Source organism: Sprattus sprattus, assembly GCF_963457725.1.
Source record: "Sprattus sprattus genome assembly, chromosome: 1".
NCBI lineage: Eukaryota > Metazoa > Chordata > Actinopteri > Clupeiformes > Clupeidae > Sprattus > Sprattus sprattus.
Genome location: NC_137920.1, coordinates 36006571 through 36022384, shown reverse-complemented (window position 1 = coordinate 36022384; position 15814 = coordinate 36006571). Strand labels below are relative to the sequence as shown.

At 47.0% G+C, this 15814-nt stretch overlaps 1 pseudogene across 1 annotated transcript in view; it reads left to right on the top strand.

The window, feature by feature from the left end:
* Positions 1-15814, top strand: part of LOC308369467 (alpha-1,6-mannosylglycoprotein 6-beta-N-acetylglucosaminyltransferase B-like) — a 127530-nt pseudogene that overhangs the window by 102211 nt on the left and 9505 nt on the right. The window contains exons 13-17 of the transcript in view: positions 537-667; positions 9316-9449; positions 14446-14669; positions 15018-15164; positions 15381-15497. The product of the transcript in view is annotated as an alpha-1,6-mannosylglycoprotein 6-beta-N-acetylglucosaminyltransferase B-like (transcript). The remainder of the gene's footprint in view (positions 1-536; positions 668-9315; positions 9450-14445; positions 14670-15017; positions 15165-15380; positions 15498-15814) is intronic.

Genomic DNA, 15814 nt, shown 5'->3' with positions numbered 1-15814 from the left:
CATAGTTGTGTGTGTCACCGGTGTGTGTGTTAACAGTGTTGTGTGTGTCTCCGGTGTGTTTGTTAACAGTGTTGTTTGTGACTCCGGTTTTAGTGTTAACAGTGTTGTGTGTGTCTACGGTGTGTTTGTTAAAAGTGTTGTGTGTGACTCCAATGTGTTAACAGTGTTGTGTTTGACTCCGGCGTGTGTGTTAACAGTGTTGTGTGTGTGACTGGTGTTTGTTAACAGTGTTGTGTGTGACTCCGATGTGTGTGTTAACCATGTTGTGTGTGACTCTTGTGTGTGTTAACCATGTTGTGTGTGACTCTTGTGTGTGTTAACCGGGTTGTGTGTGACTCTTGTGTGTGTTAACCGGGTTGTGTGTGACTCTTGTGTGTGTTAACCGGGTTGTGTGTGATTCTTGTGTGTGTAAACAGTGTTGTGTGTGTCTCTGGTGTGTGTGTTAACAGTGTTGTGTGTGACTCTGGTGTGTTAACCGTGTTGTGTGTGACTCCGGTGTGTTAACCGTGTTGTGTGTGACTCCGGTGTGTGAACAGTGTTGTGTGTGTCTCCGGTGTGTTGGAAGCTGCCCCCTGACTGGACCTCTGCCCTTTGACCTGATCTACACAGACTACCACGGCCTGCAGCAGATGAGACAGCACATGGGCCTCTCGCTAAAGAGACACAAGTCAGTAAGGTTGATGAGTGTGTGTGTGTGTGTCTGTGTCTGTGTGTGTGTGTGTATTTGTATTTGTGTGTCTCTGTGTCTGTGTGTGTGTGTGTGTGTGTGTGTGTGTGTGTGTGTGTGTGTGTGTGTGTGAAAGAGAGAGCGGCCATGCAATGTATAATTAAGTGATCATCATGTTGTAAGGGTTCACGTGAGTGTGTGTTTGGCTGTGAGACAGTGTCTATAATTAAATCATCATGCTCCATCATGCTGTGTGTGTGCATGTGAGCGTGAATGAATGTTTGTGTGTGTGTAGTGTGTCTGTGTGTGTGTGTGTGTGTGTGTGTGTGTGTGTGTAGTGTAGCAAGTGATTTAAGTACAAATCCATCATGTTATCGGTTCACTGTAGGCATAATCTGGCGTCTTCTTCAGTGATTCATTCCTTGGGAAGGATTTTATTCCTCTTTTCAACAAATGAACTGAGAAATTAACAGAATTGCAGACCAGGATTCCATGATAATACGACAAGATGGTGGTTGCTTCACTGAGTCCTGCCTCCCTTCATCTGAAGTTGATGCCCAATGACAGACTACTTTCTAGGATGGCATGCACACAAAGACAACTCATTCCACCATGATAGATGGAGATGTTCAAATACACACACACACACAAACACACTTTCGCACGCAGACATAGACACACAAACACACATACATTCGCCACACACAAACACACATACCTTTGCACGCACACACAGACACACACAAACACACATACTTTTGCACACACACACACACACACACACAAACACACATACATTCGCACACACGCACACACACACACACACACTAGAATAAAACTCAGTAGTGTTTTTTTCCTGATTGGGTTTGTGTCTGTGCATTGTTCTGGCGTATAGTTTGAGGTGTGCATGTGTGTGCATCTGTTCGACGCCGCCTCTCACTTCATTCAGCCCTTGTAACCACCCTGTCAACGAATTAGCATTGTTATTCGGCTGTCAGCTCCTCAATGACTATAACACGTATTGATCCAACAAGAGGAAGAAACAGAGTGAGAGAGATACACGCACTCATAAACACACACACACGCACGGGACGTTTTCCCACAAAGCGCATGCTGAGTGGCAGACAGCTTGACTCAAAATGACATCAGATAACGGGAGAAGCGTCTATGCCATGTATTTTTAAAATCCAATTATGATGCCGACCAGAGTGTTTTTGAGAGAGAGAGGGAGAGATAGAGAGAGGGAGAGAGGAACAGGAAGAAAGCGAGAGAGAAAGAAGGAGAGAGAGAGAGGAAGAGGGAGAGAGGAAGAGGAAGATGGCATAGAGAGTATGCTGCATCTCTGATCAAATCCTCCTCCAGCCTCCAGTGTCGTCTGGCCCATTTCCAACCAGATACCCCCCCACCCAACCCACGCACTTCTGTTTGACACTTCCTAATTGCATGCTGAGGTCAGCAGTTAGCGAGATGTGCTCATAGTTTTGTGGCTTTACATTTCTGCCTCTTCTCTTTCCCCTCCCCTTCCACTCCTTTGCGACTTTTAGTATTTTGATCCGAAATTGTCGGCATCAGTCTCCCTCCGGGTATTGATCAGAGGTTTGTGATGCATGCTGGGAAGGATGCCTCAGGTGGATGGCTTGACAGAAGCTTTTATCGGGGGGGGGGGGGGTTGTGGGTGGTTGACGGATCGTGTGTGCAGCCATCCGTTATTGGATTATGACACTTCAACTGCCCGTCGTGGATGCAGGCTTTGAGGATCATATAACATCCACATGGGGGGAGAAACCGCCAGATCAGGTTGGATTGTGGGTTGTAGAGAGCTGCCTCTCTTTCAGGAACACAAGTGGCTGCACCCCATTAGTCTATAACCTGTTTCACTTCGACGAGGTAGCAGAATTTATGATGGGCCACATGGCGCCTCACCCCTGCGCTGCACCTTATCGACTGGTATTGACCGAGCCGCCTAAACTGAAACCATATAACCTCCCTGGTTTCCTTGGAGGAGCACAGAGGAGACCTCACCTCCCGGAGCTGCTCACCACAACAACACAACACAACACTCATCTCCACCCTCATACCTAACCCCCCAGTCACCCGTGTTCCCCCGTTTCTTGTCATCCTCCACTGACTTCCATTTTTTATGAGCTCTCTTTTTCCTCAAGGCCTTTTTGAGTAGATCTTGGGAGAGAGGGAAATAAAGAGAGAGAGAGAGATGGATGAATAGAGAAAAACGAAAGAGAATGAGAAGAAGGGAAAGGAGGGAGAGAGGGGGCTGAGATTGAGAGAGGGAGAGCGAGAAGAAGAGAAGAGATATAAAGATGGAGGATGTTATCGGACTGGGACATGGACCCCGCTCTGAAAGAGAGAGAGAGAAGCGATATAAAGATGGAGGATGTTATCAGACTGGGACATGAACCCCGTTCTGAAATAAGCCTGAGAGGCCTCATTAATCAAGCGCAGAGTTTGCGAGTCCCTCAAGGTTGTTTAATTACTTTCGTTTTTATGTCTTTTTTACTCGCGGCTCAGCTTCATTAAAAATGCCAGAGAGTGTCGCCTGTAATACAAGTGCACAGGGAGAGAGAGGAGAGGAAAGGTGGGGAGAGGAGGGGAGAGAGAGGAGAGGAGAGGAGGGGAGGGGAGGGGAAGGGAGAGGAGAGGAGAGGAGAGGAGAGGAGAGGAGAGGGGAGAGAGAGGAGAGGAGAGGAGAGGGGAGGAGGGGAGGGGAGGGGAGAGGACAAGAGCCCAGAGCTGATGGGCTGATAGCAGGGCTCTAGATCATCTCACACCTGGTCACCAGCATTCACCAGAACCTCACCAAGCTGGGTCAAAGTTCCGGGGCAATGATAGGCAGACAGAGAGGATGCATGCTGGGTCTTAAAACAGGTATGAGTGTGTGTGTGTGTGTGTGTGTCTGTGTGTCTGTGTGTGTGTGTGTGTGTGTGTTGTGTGTGTGTGTGTGTGTGTCTGCGTGTGTGTGTGTGTCTGCGTGTGTGTGTGTGTCTGTGTGTGTGTCTGTGTGTGTGTGTGTGTGTGTGTGTGTGTGTGTGTGTGTGTGTGTGTGTGTGTGCTGGCTGAGATTTTGAAGAGGAATTGGGTCTCAGAAGTGCTCTTCTTCCCGCTCTGCTCTCTCCTCTCACTGAGCTCCTGGCCCCACAGTCTAACCAAGTAGCTCTCAGGAGACCTGTGTTAGGCAGAATAAGAGCACACTGAGAAGACACAGGGCCTTGCAGTACAATTTGCAAGCTTTTACTAATACAAGATGCACAAATACAAACAAACAGATGCACACACACACACACACACACACACACACTAGGACACACATACAGTACATACTATGCAGCATAATGCATACAAACACACACAAACACACACACACCCACACACACACACACACACACACACACACACACACACACACACTCATCCAAACCAAAACAAAGATGCACCCATGTACATTAACACCCACACCAGCACCATCACCGGCCGCGTGCCAAGGGCATAGAGCTAAGCTCCTGACAGGTTGGCATTACTGTAGTGGTGCTTCCTGCATGCCCGTCCCCTCTTTGCCAGTCCCTGAGAGAGCGCCCGTCGAGGCCGGTGTGCCGTTTAGCCCAGATTAGGTCCCCGCCGCTGATCCGGCACAGATCCGAAACGTGGCACGGCAACACTGTTTGGCCCGTGACTGGTTCTAAAGAGAGGTGGGCCTTTTTTTTAAAGCTGCTTTTCCTCTCTACCCTGCCTGAGGGAATGTCTTATCTATTTGTGAAGAGACTGGAGCGAGGGGAGCCTGGGGAAAACTTAAAGCACAATCTCTCATCAATGTTTTAAGCCCCCCCCCCCCAACACACACACACACACGCCAGTCACGTGTGTCCTCCTGTGCAGCTTTGCCACCTTTATCATGCTTTCTATTTCTGTTCTTGCTCTTCCTCCTGAAAAAAGGCTTTTGAGGTCGCTCCGGCGATGCCGCCAATCAAAGGTTCTTTCGGTGGCAATGGCAACACAAGAGGGTTTAACCTTTACCCATATGTCTGATGGAATCAAGTCATTTTGAGAACAAATACAGAAAAATCACTCTCCGGAATGTTCCAAACACAAAGCTTTTCGGGTAGAAAATGGTCAAGTATTTGGAGACACTATATATTAAAGTTAGATGTAAATTATAAATATTATCAAGTTTAAGTACTTAAAACTTACTTAATTCATGAGTTCAGTGTACTTTCTAGTATTGATGTACCAATATATACCAGATATTGAGTGTTTGTAAAAATGTAATAATATGTACTAACTATAAATAAATCGTATTTTTTAATACCTATGATTATAAAGTGGGACCACACACTGCCCTGTCCATTTTGCCTAGCTTGGCCACAGAACCCTTTAATGCCATTGGTCCCCAGCTGATGGTCCTGATGGTCCCCCTGTAGTACTGCTCTGTGTAGGTCCTTATACTCTGGTCGCTATGACGTCTCCAGCAGAGTCTCCACATGCAAGGCACAGAGCTGACGGCACCACTCCCTCATTACCCATCAGCCCCATCAGGGGGGAACTGATGAGAGACCATCAGTGACGGTGCGGCCCCCCTCTCACTTAACACGCTGTACCCAGAGCCAGCTCATCCTCACGTGGGAGAGGGAGAGAGGATCAGCATGGGTGTGTGTGTGAGAAGGGAGTGTGTGTGGGTGTGGGTGAGTGTGTATGTGTGTGTGTTTGGGTTTGTGTGAGGGGAGTGTGTGTGTGTGTGTGTCGGGAGTGTGTGAGTGTGTGTGTGTGTGTGAGGGAGTGTATGTCTGTGTGTGGGGGGGGAGTATGTGTGTGTGTGTGTGTATGTGTGTGAGGGAGTGTGTGGATTAGCTGCCTCCCTGTGGCGGCTCTAATACCCCGCGCCTGAGCCGACAAAGTGGCAGGATTTACGCGGGCTGAGGCTCAGTGCAGAGCGAACATGTGTGTCATGTGTGCTTCTGTATGTGTGTGTGTGTATGTTTATGTTGTCCTTAGATTTAATATGTGTGTGCTGTGCGTGTAATTCTCTCATTTGTGTACATATAGGTGTGTTTGTGTGTTGAAGAATGGGTCTCGTGAAAGTGGACCTGTAACCCGCGCCAACACATATGCAAATGCTAATAATTGATAACCATAAATTCTGTATGTGTTTTGCTGAGTGATGCTTGAATCATGTCTTGCAATAATATAACCATTGTGTGTGCTCTCCTCATCTGTTGTGTGAAACATGCTAAATAATTATGTGTGAATTTGCTTGAGTGATGCTTGCACAAACCTATATATCCATAACATGCGTGCAGAAAAATGTGCTGAATATGAAATATGCTGAACCAGTGAAAGTGTAAAACAGAACAATGTGTATGTTAAGAGATTTTGCAAAGCCTCTGTATGCATTGAGTTGTGTAACCGTGGAGTGCAACAGGAAGTGGCCTAAGGGCTCGCACGGGAAGCAGGGGGGGGGGGGGGGGCACAGGGGTCAGAAAAAGAACATATGTCGTTTGGAGGTGAGAGATAAAAAAGACCTAAAAAAATCAGGTCTCATGACAAAGAAGGAGTGTGTGTTAGAATTTGGAGGATTGTTAGGGGGATTAAAAAGGCGAACGCAGTTTGTGTTTGCGAGTCTTTTCTGTTTTTGCGTTCAATTGACAAAACCCGATCAATGTTCACTTTTCTTTCTTTTTCTTAGTCTTAGGCTTTTTGTACAGGGCCAAACCCTACCTAGTTTAGTTTAAAAAAATGATTTGTGCTTGTAGCCTTTTACCTCTTTGACAATAAACTCAAGAGGTCCTTTTTATTAACACCACCCACCCGCGTCTGCGTCTTTTTATGGACTAAGTGACCTCCGAATGTGCTGACCAAGTAACACTGCCGCGACCCGGATCGGAATCCCAAACAGGTCACCCTAAGAAAGCGGGACTTCTTGAGGATAGAGGTGAAGGCCGGTTGTTGTGAACAGGTGAGTGTCCACCTTTTCCACTTCAGGAAAAGAATACAATTAGGGTGGTTGTGATTCCCTGTTGTATTGTGGCTGAAACATACTGCATAGGGAGTAGAACAGAATTACATGATTTTCTGAACTAGTCAGTTGTCCAAAATCCTCCCCTCACCCACATCGAAACTTGCATCTCCACAATAAAAACTTGGCTTACTCACAACTTCCTCAAACTGAACAGTGACAAAACTGAGCTCCTCCTCATTGGCACCAAATCCACTCTCAATAAAACTGGTCCCATTTCACTCACCATCGACTCCTCAACCATCACCCCCTCCACCCAGGTACGCAATCTCGGTGTCATCATGGACCCCTCCCTTACCTTCACTCCCCATGTCAGCCACATCATCAAGACCTCATATTTCCACCTCCGCCGCATCGCCAAAATCAGACACTGCCTCCCCCCCCCTGCTGCTGAATCCCTCATCCATGCCTTCATCTCCTCTCGACTGGACTACTGCAACTCCCTCCTTACTGGCATCTCCTCCCATTCCCTCCATAGACTCCAAATGGTCCAAAACTCTGCTGCCCGCCTCCTCACCCACACCCGGTCCCGTGAACACATCACTCCTGTTCTCCACTCTCTCCACTGGCTCCCCATCAAGCAGCGCATCAACTTTAAAATACTCCTCCTCACCTTCAAAGCTCTTCACCACCTAGCCCCCCCCTACCTGTCTGACCTCCTCCTCCCCCACCGCCCCTCCCGAGCCACCCGCTCCTCCTCCACTCTCACCCTGACTACACCAACATCCCGATTAAAAACTTTTGGCGACAGAGCATTCTCACGCACTGCACCCCGACTCTGGAATTCCCTCCCCCAAACTGTTCGCCACTCTCCCTCACTCACAACATTCAAGTCCCGCCTCAAAACGTACCTCTTCACCCAAGCCTATGATCTTCCCTATCCCTAGCCACCATTACCCAACTGCCTACACTTCTACCCCCTGTTACATCTCAAAACTCTGTTTTCTTTTTGTGCTGTGTATGCTTGTGTTGTCCCCCCCTGTCTGTAATACCCCCCCCCCCCCCCTTTTTTTCTTTGCCTGTAAATGTAAATGTCTCCTGCTTGTACTGTCCCCCCCTGTCTGTACTCCCCCCCCCCCCCCCCCCCCCCCCCCTCCTCTATGACTCTGTAATCTGCGACTTTGGGTATCTGATAAAGCGCAATACAAAATAAAGATATTATTATTATTATTATTATATGTGTGACCAATAGCCATAGTGATTGATTGTGAGAGCACTTGAAAGCTCGGGCGTCGAAAAGCACTCAATTAATTATTATAGGCGGGCAAAATGAAAATATTCTACAGTGTACACGTGCATGTCTTTTTTTTGTAGATGTGTTTGAACTGAAGTCTGGAGATACATAATGTATATAACATACGTATTTAATATACTTTGAACATTTGTCCACCTATTTCTCTCACTTTTTTGTCTGGAAAACCTGCTGTGGATATTCCTCAGAATTTTGAAAAACACATTTCATCGGTAGTGGATGAGAGGATGCATCGGTGTATCCATTATCTGGCAACAGTCTTCCTAACCTTTCATGACTTCCATTCGAACTTTGTATGAAATATGATTACTTTCCCTCATTGGCTCCATTATCCTTAGTCTGGTGTTTTACGAGCCGCCTCCCCACTCTTAGTAGTCCTGATCCGTTACCTTCAGGTGCGAGTAAAAGCAGCAGTATGCTAGAAGAGAAGATGGCTGTTTTTTCTTCTCGACACAGAGGGATCGTGACAATTGTTTTCTCACTAAACGTCGAAGCGACGCTCGGCTTTGATCTCCCACTGACTGTAAGGGCAAATGCTGGAACTGATATTGACCCTTGACCTTTCCGTCTGCTCTGCTCAATAAAAGTGTTTCCACAGCACAAAGAGACGGAGCGCAGATGAAAAGAGAAAAATATTAGTTTTTTACCTGCTAGTCTACGCTTTTTTCACCCTCTTTTCTATACCCTGTGTTTGTTGACTTTGATACATCACCTTGCAGTCTGAAAGCAAGATATAACTGTTTTTTTAAAAAGCATATTTTTCCTGGAATGTGTTTTTTTCTTCTCTAAAAATACAACTTACATTGGAGATAGGAACTTTCAAAGTGTTTATTCATGTTGGTTTTTAAAAGGCTTTTGCGCTGAGCCTCATCTGCATAGCGCCTCTTTCATGTTGCACCTCAGCTGGGCTTCGTTAGTCTTGCGGGAGACGCAGCTGTTTATTCAGCGAGGTCCGGGGTCAAACTGACTTAATCAGCTGACTGCAATGCAAAGAGGCAGCCTTTATTTACTTAGAGAGGAAGGTGTGTGTGTTTCTATGTGTGCATTTACACACATACAGTACAGTATGTAAGTTTGTGTTTCACTGGTGTGTGTGTGTGTGTGAGAGAGTTTGTGTGTCTGGTGTGTGTGTGTGAGTTTATGTGTGATTGTGTTTTGAAATTCACAGTGCATTTTTATTGATTGACTGCTTCTACCGGACTAGCTTGTTAGCATCAGCTATCAGCACTTTTGACAGATGATTGAAAAATACATGGTATATATTCCTAATTCCATACTTATATAATTTATTTTTATTTTGTAATCAAGTTTCACATGTTAAATAACCCAACTCTGGAATTCAACAAACTGACTACTCCCTCCTTCCACTTTCAGATGCCATATCCGCGTGATTGACACGTTTGGCACGGAGCCCACCTACAACCACGAGGAGTACGCCACCCTCCACGGCTACAGGACCAACTGGGGCTACTGGAACCTCAACTCCCGGCAGTACATGACCATGTTCCGTGAGTGGCCATCTATCTTCCAGAATCATACACATAACGGTTACCGGTCAAGGTTATGTTCCAGATAATAAGACTGCATCATGCTGTCTCTAATAAAGAGCCTGGAGCATGTCACCTCACAGAGTGGGCATGCTGATCTGGAGCCATGTGTGACTAGGAGATAGTAGTTTAGATTGAACCAGACAAGACTGTGCAGAAACCATCTAGGAGTGGTATTGATAGTGTCCGCTAAGCTGTGTTTACTTAGCTAACTTAGCTTAAATAACTCATTAACTTGCTGTGCTTTTTTAAACTGAGACATTTAAGGTGAGTCTTCTTTAGCATACGACCAAACAAAATTGCACTGAACTAACGGTCTCTTATCCATAAGATCCAGCTTCAGCATAAATCATTTATAGGCACTTCATACTTAACTTGGTGCAACAAATCCATACTAAAAGTTATTAAACCATCAGCTCAACTCTGTTAGCGGTTGATGTCAGCTTTTGCTCACTGACAGCTGTGCCTGCTCCGGCGTTCCTCCCTCAGTATCGGCTGACTTGACTGATGTGACATGAGCCGGGCACCAGGGGGACCTCTGTGTCACGGAAATACCGCCTTCGACAGGCCTGGATCTCTTAATAACAGAGGCAGCAGGGACAGAGTCTATTCATTCTTGTCTGGTTCAAAATTCACTCACTCCTCTCCCTCCCTCTCATCTCCTCCCCCCCCCCCCCCCCCCCCACCACCACTCTTCTCCTTCTCATGGTCATCTCCTCCCTGGGATTGATGGATGGGGGTCCAGCTCCAGGTAAGTTTTCTCCCTCACTCCTATCCGCACTCATCTCATCCCACTTTAACAAGTGCATCACGGCCATCTCGCCGATAACACAGGCCCCGTCATAAACGTTTAACAGCAGGAGAGCCGCTACGCAGCAGTGTGGCGCATGCCACGTCTGCAGAAACCATGCGTCTTCTGCTCTGCTTTCATCGCATCATGCATGAGCAGCTACGCGAAGCATAAGCCTCTGCTAATCACATCGCATGATTGCAATCTCATAATTAGCTGCGCTAAGCCTCGTATCAGCAGAACATCGCTCGCGAGTCCTCATTGAAACAGCATCTCGTTACACATGCTAATGCGCAATGCAGTGATAAGTCAATGAAACAAAGGCAGGAATCATTTGATCGCTAATCCTCAGAGCGCTGATGAAACTGTGGGCAAAAGTGAGCGTGTGATTTTGGGAAACTTCTTATCGTTTTGTAGTTTGATCTTTTTGTGCAGGAACTAAAAAAAAAAATGCTCCCACTCACTGGACTGACAGTTTACCACAAAGTTTACCAAACGAGTCTCCCAAAATGATCACAGAAGAAAGACATAAAGAATATATAAAAGTAAAGAAATGTCAACAAGTCGAACACTTTTTAGTGCTTCATACTGGTCAACTTAGAGCTGTCATTTTCCTCTCACAAAAACCACATGAGTCTCCTCCATGAAGCGGTTTCTCTGAACCCTTCCTCAGGCGTTCCTTGAACTCTCCACCCTTTCACCTTTCACCGTTTCTCTCCGAGGCAGTTCAGGAGAGATCGATTCAGCCTGCGCTACTCTCCAGATGCAATGTTGTGCTTTTGGATGTGCGCAGCAGATGTTCACTGGCTTTTAGGAAGGACCTTTTGCATTTCCACCCACCAGCCTTGGGCTCTGTAAATACAGCTCTCTAAGCTCTCTCTCGATCATGAATAATAACGCCGTTCAGTCCAGATGATGATGTTGGCGAAAGTGCCCCTACTTGCCTTCTTGTTCAAAGGGGGAAAATGACACAAATGTCTGGAGGGGTGGCACATGCTGCGCCATTGCCCCCAAAGGGCACTTGAAAAGCATGCCAGAGGGCAGAACTGCATTGGAATTTTCATCATAATTAGAATTCATATTTTGCCCCTTTCCGGCATTTTACCCCAGCTAACATTGCCACACTCCGATAAACCTGTCTCCTACCTAATGCCATTTCAGTATCAGCCCCCCTTTTGGATATCACTCTATCACTTCTTTGCTGTACTCCCCCCCCCGTCTCTCCCCAGATGTACAGATCAAGCCCCTGCAACCCCACATGGCCCCTCACTCCAGTTAGGAGTCTATTATTTCCTTTTCTCTTCTCTACTTCTTTGCTGTACTCCTCTCTCTCCCTTTCGTATTCTGTCCTCCCTCTCTCTCTCTCTCTTATTCTCTACTCCTCCCTCTCTCTCTCTTTTATTCTGTACTCCCCCCTCTCTCTTTTATTCTCTACTCCTCCCTCTCTCTCTCTCTTATTCTGTACTCCTCTCTCTCTCTCTCTTATTCTGTATTCCTCCCTCTCTCTCTTATTCTGTACTCCTCTCTCTCTCTCTTATTCTGTACTCCTCTCTCTCTCTCTTATTCTGTACTCCTCTCTCTCTGTGTGTGTGTGTGTGTGTGTGTGAATGGTTGGGTGACTGTGTGTGTGTGTGTGTGTGTGTGTGTGTGTGTGTGTGTGTGTGTGTGTGTGTGTGTGTGTGTGTGTGTGTGTGTGTGTGTGTGTTGTGTACAGGTCCATAGAGTAATCTTAGCTATGATTTTAACCGCGGCTGGCTCTGCCGTTTTTTCTCCTTGAACGTATCAGACAACAGGTGTGTGTGTGTGGGGGGGTTTGGGTTTGATGAGTGTGTGCTTGCTTGTGTGATTTTTTTGTGGTAGTGTGAGTGTGCACACATTTTATTCTCATTCACAGTTTGAACCGTGGCTGCCTCCTGGCTCACACTGTCTCACATCTTTTTTTTTTTAAACCGATCACACAGCAGGTGTTTTTGCGTTTGTGTGTGTTTGAATGTGTTTGAATGGGAGGGCTGTGTCTGTTTGTCTGTGAAGGGCTCAAGCACATCTTTTTTTCCACACACACACACACACATACACACACACACACACACACACACACACACACACATACACACACACACCTGCGCTCCTTAGCCAGAGGGACCGCTGAGACACTGCTGGTGTCGTCGCCTCTGTCAACACACCATAAACGTTCTGATGAGCCTCCAAATCCGGGCTGCGCTTCACACAGGCACAGTGTTGGCGGCAGCCGCTAAGCCCATCTCTCTCTCTCTTTCTCTCCTTTCCTCCCTCCCTCCCTCTCTCTCTCTCTTGCTCTCTATTTCTCTCTCTCTCCCTACCTCCGTCTCACTTACTCTCTTTCTCTCCCTCCCTCCCACTTTCTCTCTCTCTCTCCCACTCTCTTCCTCTCTCTCAGGTGCCCCCAGATCTTTGACATTAAAGTAATGCCTCACGGCACACCCATATCTGCCTTGTTTAGTTACCGCTGAAGCCCCGCGGCCAAGGGGAGCTGAAATAAGCCTCTCGAAAAACGAAAGCGGAAGTGTCTGGTATGCTCCGCCTGGACCTCTTACAAAACACGGCTCCTCGTTGTTTATGCTCATTATATCCAGCCAGCGATGAGTCCAGGTTTGACACGCTCAAGTCCAAATTGCCTCTTAGACGCGGCCCCATTAAAGTCGGCGAGTGGCTGAGCTCGGCGAGAGCCAGGGGGGTGTTGGAAGCAGCAGAGCAAAGCCGTCATAATATGCCTGACGCGATTAGAATTGATTAGCTGCAATGTGCTGAAGAGTCTGAGTATTACAGCGCTAATGGGTGCCTCTGATGGGTGCCTCATGGCTGGGTATCTGTGGCACGGCTGTCGGGGCGTGACGACAAGGTGAAGACGGCAACAGGCTCCCTCTCCTGGGTAACTTTTCTGTTTGGGCTCTAATTCCCTCTGTCTTCCGCACTTAACGCGGGAGGTAATCTCATAATTGGCTCGGAAAATCCTCACAGAGGAAGCGATCGATCCCACAGCCTCCAATTACAGCCACAGGCCCACAATGGAGTGAGAATAAGCCGCTTAACAGCGTGGGGGAAGTCAATAGTGAGACCTTATGCTCTCACAGAGAGAAGAAGAGAGCCAGAGGGAGAGATACAGAGAGAGGAGCTTTTTTTTTGTTTACTTCTTCAAAGGAACTTTCACCTGTCAGGTTTGAACCCATAGATCTCATCTCTCACAAAAAAAAAAGTCAAGAACATTGTCTTTCAGCATCACTGACCTTCTCCGAGTTCTACAAAAGCAGAGAACTGTTTTTGCCCTGAAGTGGCATACATAGTTAACCTCGGGAAAACTGTTGCAACAGCGAGCCCAAAGCTTTCTATTTTTTAGTTAAAGTCAGAGCACAGCACTTTTCTCTGCTGCTTAACCCATTTCTCCTGTCAGTTTAGCTCCAGTAGTACTTTCCAGAGCTGGCTGATTACCAAACTTCTCCCCACAGGGATTAGCGTTAGCATTAGCGTGTTTCCCCTGACGGGACTTTTGCTGCTCTGATGCTCCAAAATCATGTTATCATAATGTGAAGTGGGAAGGCTTTTCCAAACTCTCAATCCTACAACTCTTGCCATGTCCTTCTTCATCTCTCTCTCCCTCTCTAAGTCTCTTTCTCTCTCTCACATCTCTCTCCTCCTCTATTTCTACCCCTTCTCTCTTACTGATCCCCTCGTGGGTAAATCCAGACACACGCCCAGTTGTACAGCTGCACTTTTAATCCTCGCTGCCTCCGGTGTCTGTCAGGACCCGGAGAAAAGTCCCCGGAAAACCTTTGGCTCCCCCTCCCGGCATGTATCCATTAAAACACAGAAGCCGAGCACGGTGCCAAAGCAGAGTACCATTGGGAATGGTGGAGGGGTGGGTGGGGGGGTGAAGGCCACTCCACCGCTGCCGGAACCTGCCAACTCTTTGTTGGTATGCTCCCTTGTTACCTTGTTACTCTCCTGTCATAAGGGGCACCAGGGGTGCAGAGGCTGAAGAAGCCTTGCCAAAATAAAGGTTTGAGCCCGGCATCATATTCATATTCATCCTATTCATATTCACAGTGCAGGCCAAGAGCGGTTAAAGGGTCCGATGGGACCCGTCATGGCAGTTGTTGCTTTAAAACCTGTACCCCTTTACCCCCTTTGAAGGACTGTCAGGAACCGCAGCCAACCTTGGCATCCCTGCCGCTGACACTCACCACTTTATATCCTCACAGGGGAAGGAGCGGTTCCTGCAGATCCTGCACCGCTACATGGAAGTGCACGGCACAGAGTACTACGAGACTCAGCGGCCCCCGGAGGTGCCGGTGTTCATCAAGAACCACGGCCTGCTGCCGCAGCACGAGCTCCAGACCCTCCTGCGCAGAGCCAAGGTAGGACACCTCCACCAACACTTACTAACCCAGAAACACATGCACAGAAGTTGTATTGGTCTGTCTGTCACCTAGCTGCCTGGTTGAAGTCTGGGAATATGGGGAGGAGAAAAAGGCGCACACTTTTGTTAGAAAGCAACTGCTGCACAATTGCAGTGAATATATTTGGTCACCTCCTGGTGGACTAAATTTAGAAAAGAAACACAAATCCCTCTCAACAAAAGTGCTGACAAAGGAACAAAAGGAAAAAAGTCACCTCACACTCTATAACTGGATTGCAGGTTTTTGTTTATCAAAGCAGTTTTCTGCCGAGATTGCTATAACTCCCGTACGCGTCTCCTCCGAAAGCTCTTCATTGGGTTCGGGTTCCCCTACGAGGGCCCTGCTCCTCTGGAGGCCATCGCCAACAGTTGCATCTTCCTGCAGCCCAAATTCCACCCGCCCCACAGCTCCCTCAACCATGAGTTCTTCAGAGGAAAGCCCACATCCAGAGAGGTACGTTTCAGGGTCCTGTCACACCACAATAACAAGTCACAGGGGGATCCGGTCCCTTGTTAATACTATTTCTTGTGGATTAATGATAATAATGCATGTTGGTTAATGTGTAATCATGAACTGACAAGGTAGACTACCAACCCCCTAAGTGTTTTTTTAATTAAAAAAATGTGTTTATGTGCTATGTTATGACTGTGGTGATTTTTCGTGACGCAGGTCTCCTCACAACACCCCTATGCGGAACAGTATATCGGGTCACCTCATGTCATAACGGTGGACTTCAACAATTCAGATGAGTTTGAGTCTTCAGTCAGGGAGATCATGAAGTTTCAGGTTAGCAAATATATTAAATAATGATACATTAATAATTTGATATTATTATATGACTCGTTCCAGTCGAATGGGCAACCACAACATTTGGAGGTCTTCTATTTCTTATTGACCACAAAAAAATTACTGACCGCTGAGATTGGCAATGGGTTTTGTGCTTCCAATTGACATCTTTCATCATTCTATAAGTAGTCAGTTCACTTAACATAATGGAAATTGAGTCAGCAAGTTAAATGTTGCTAAGCAAGACCTGAAACTGAAGTTCTCTTTGTGTGAAAAACTATCAATTGTTCTTACTCTACTAATTAGAAACTAGACCG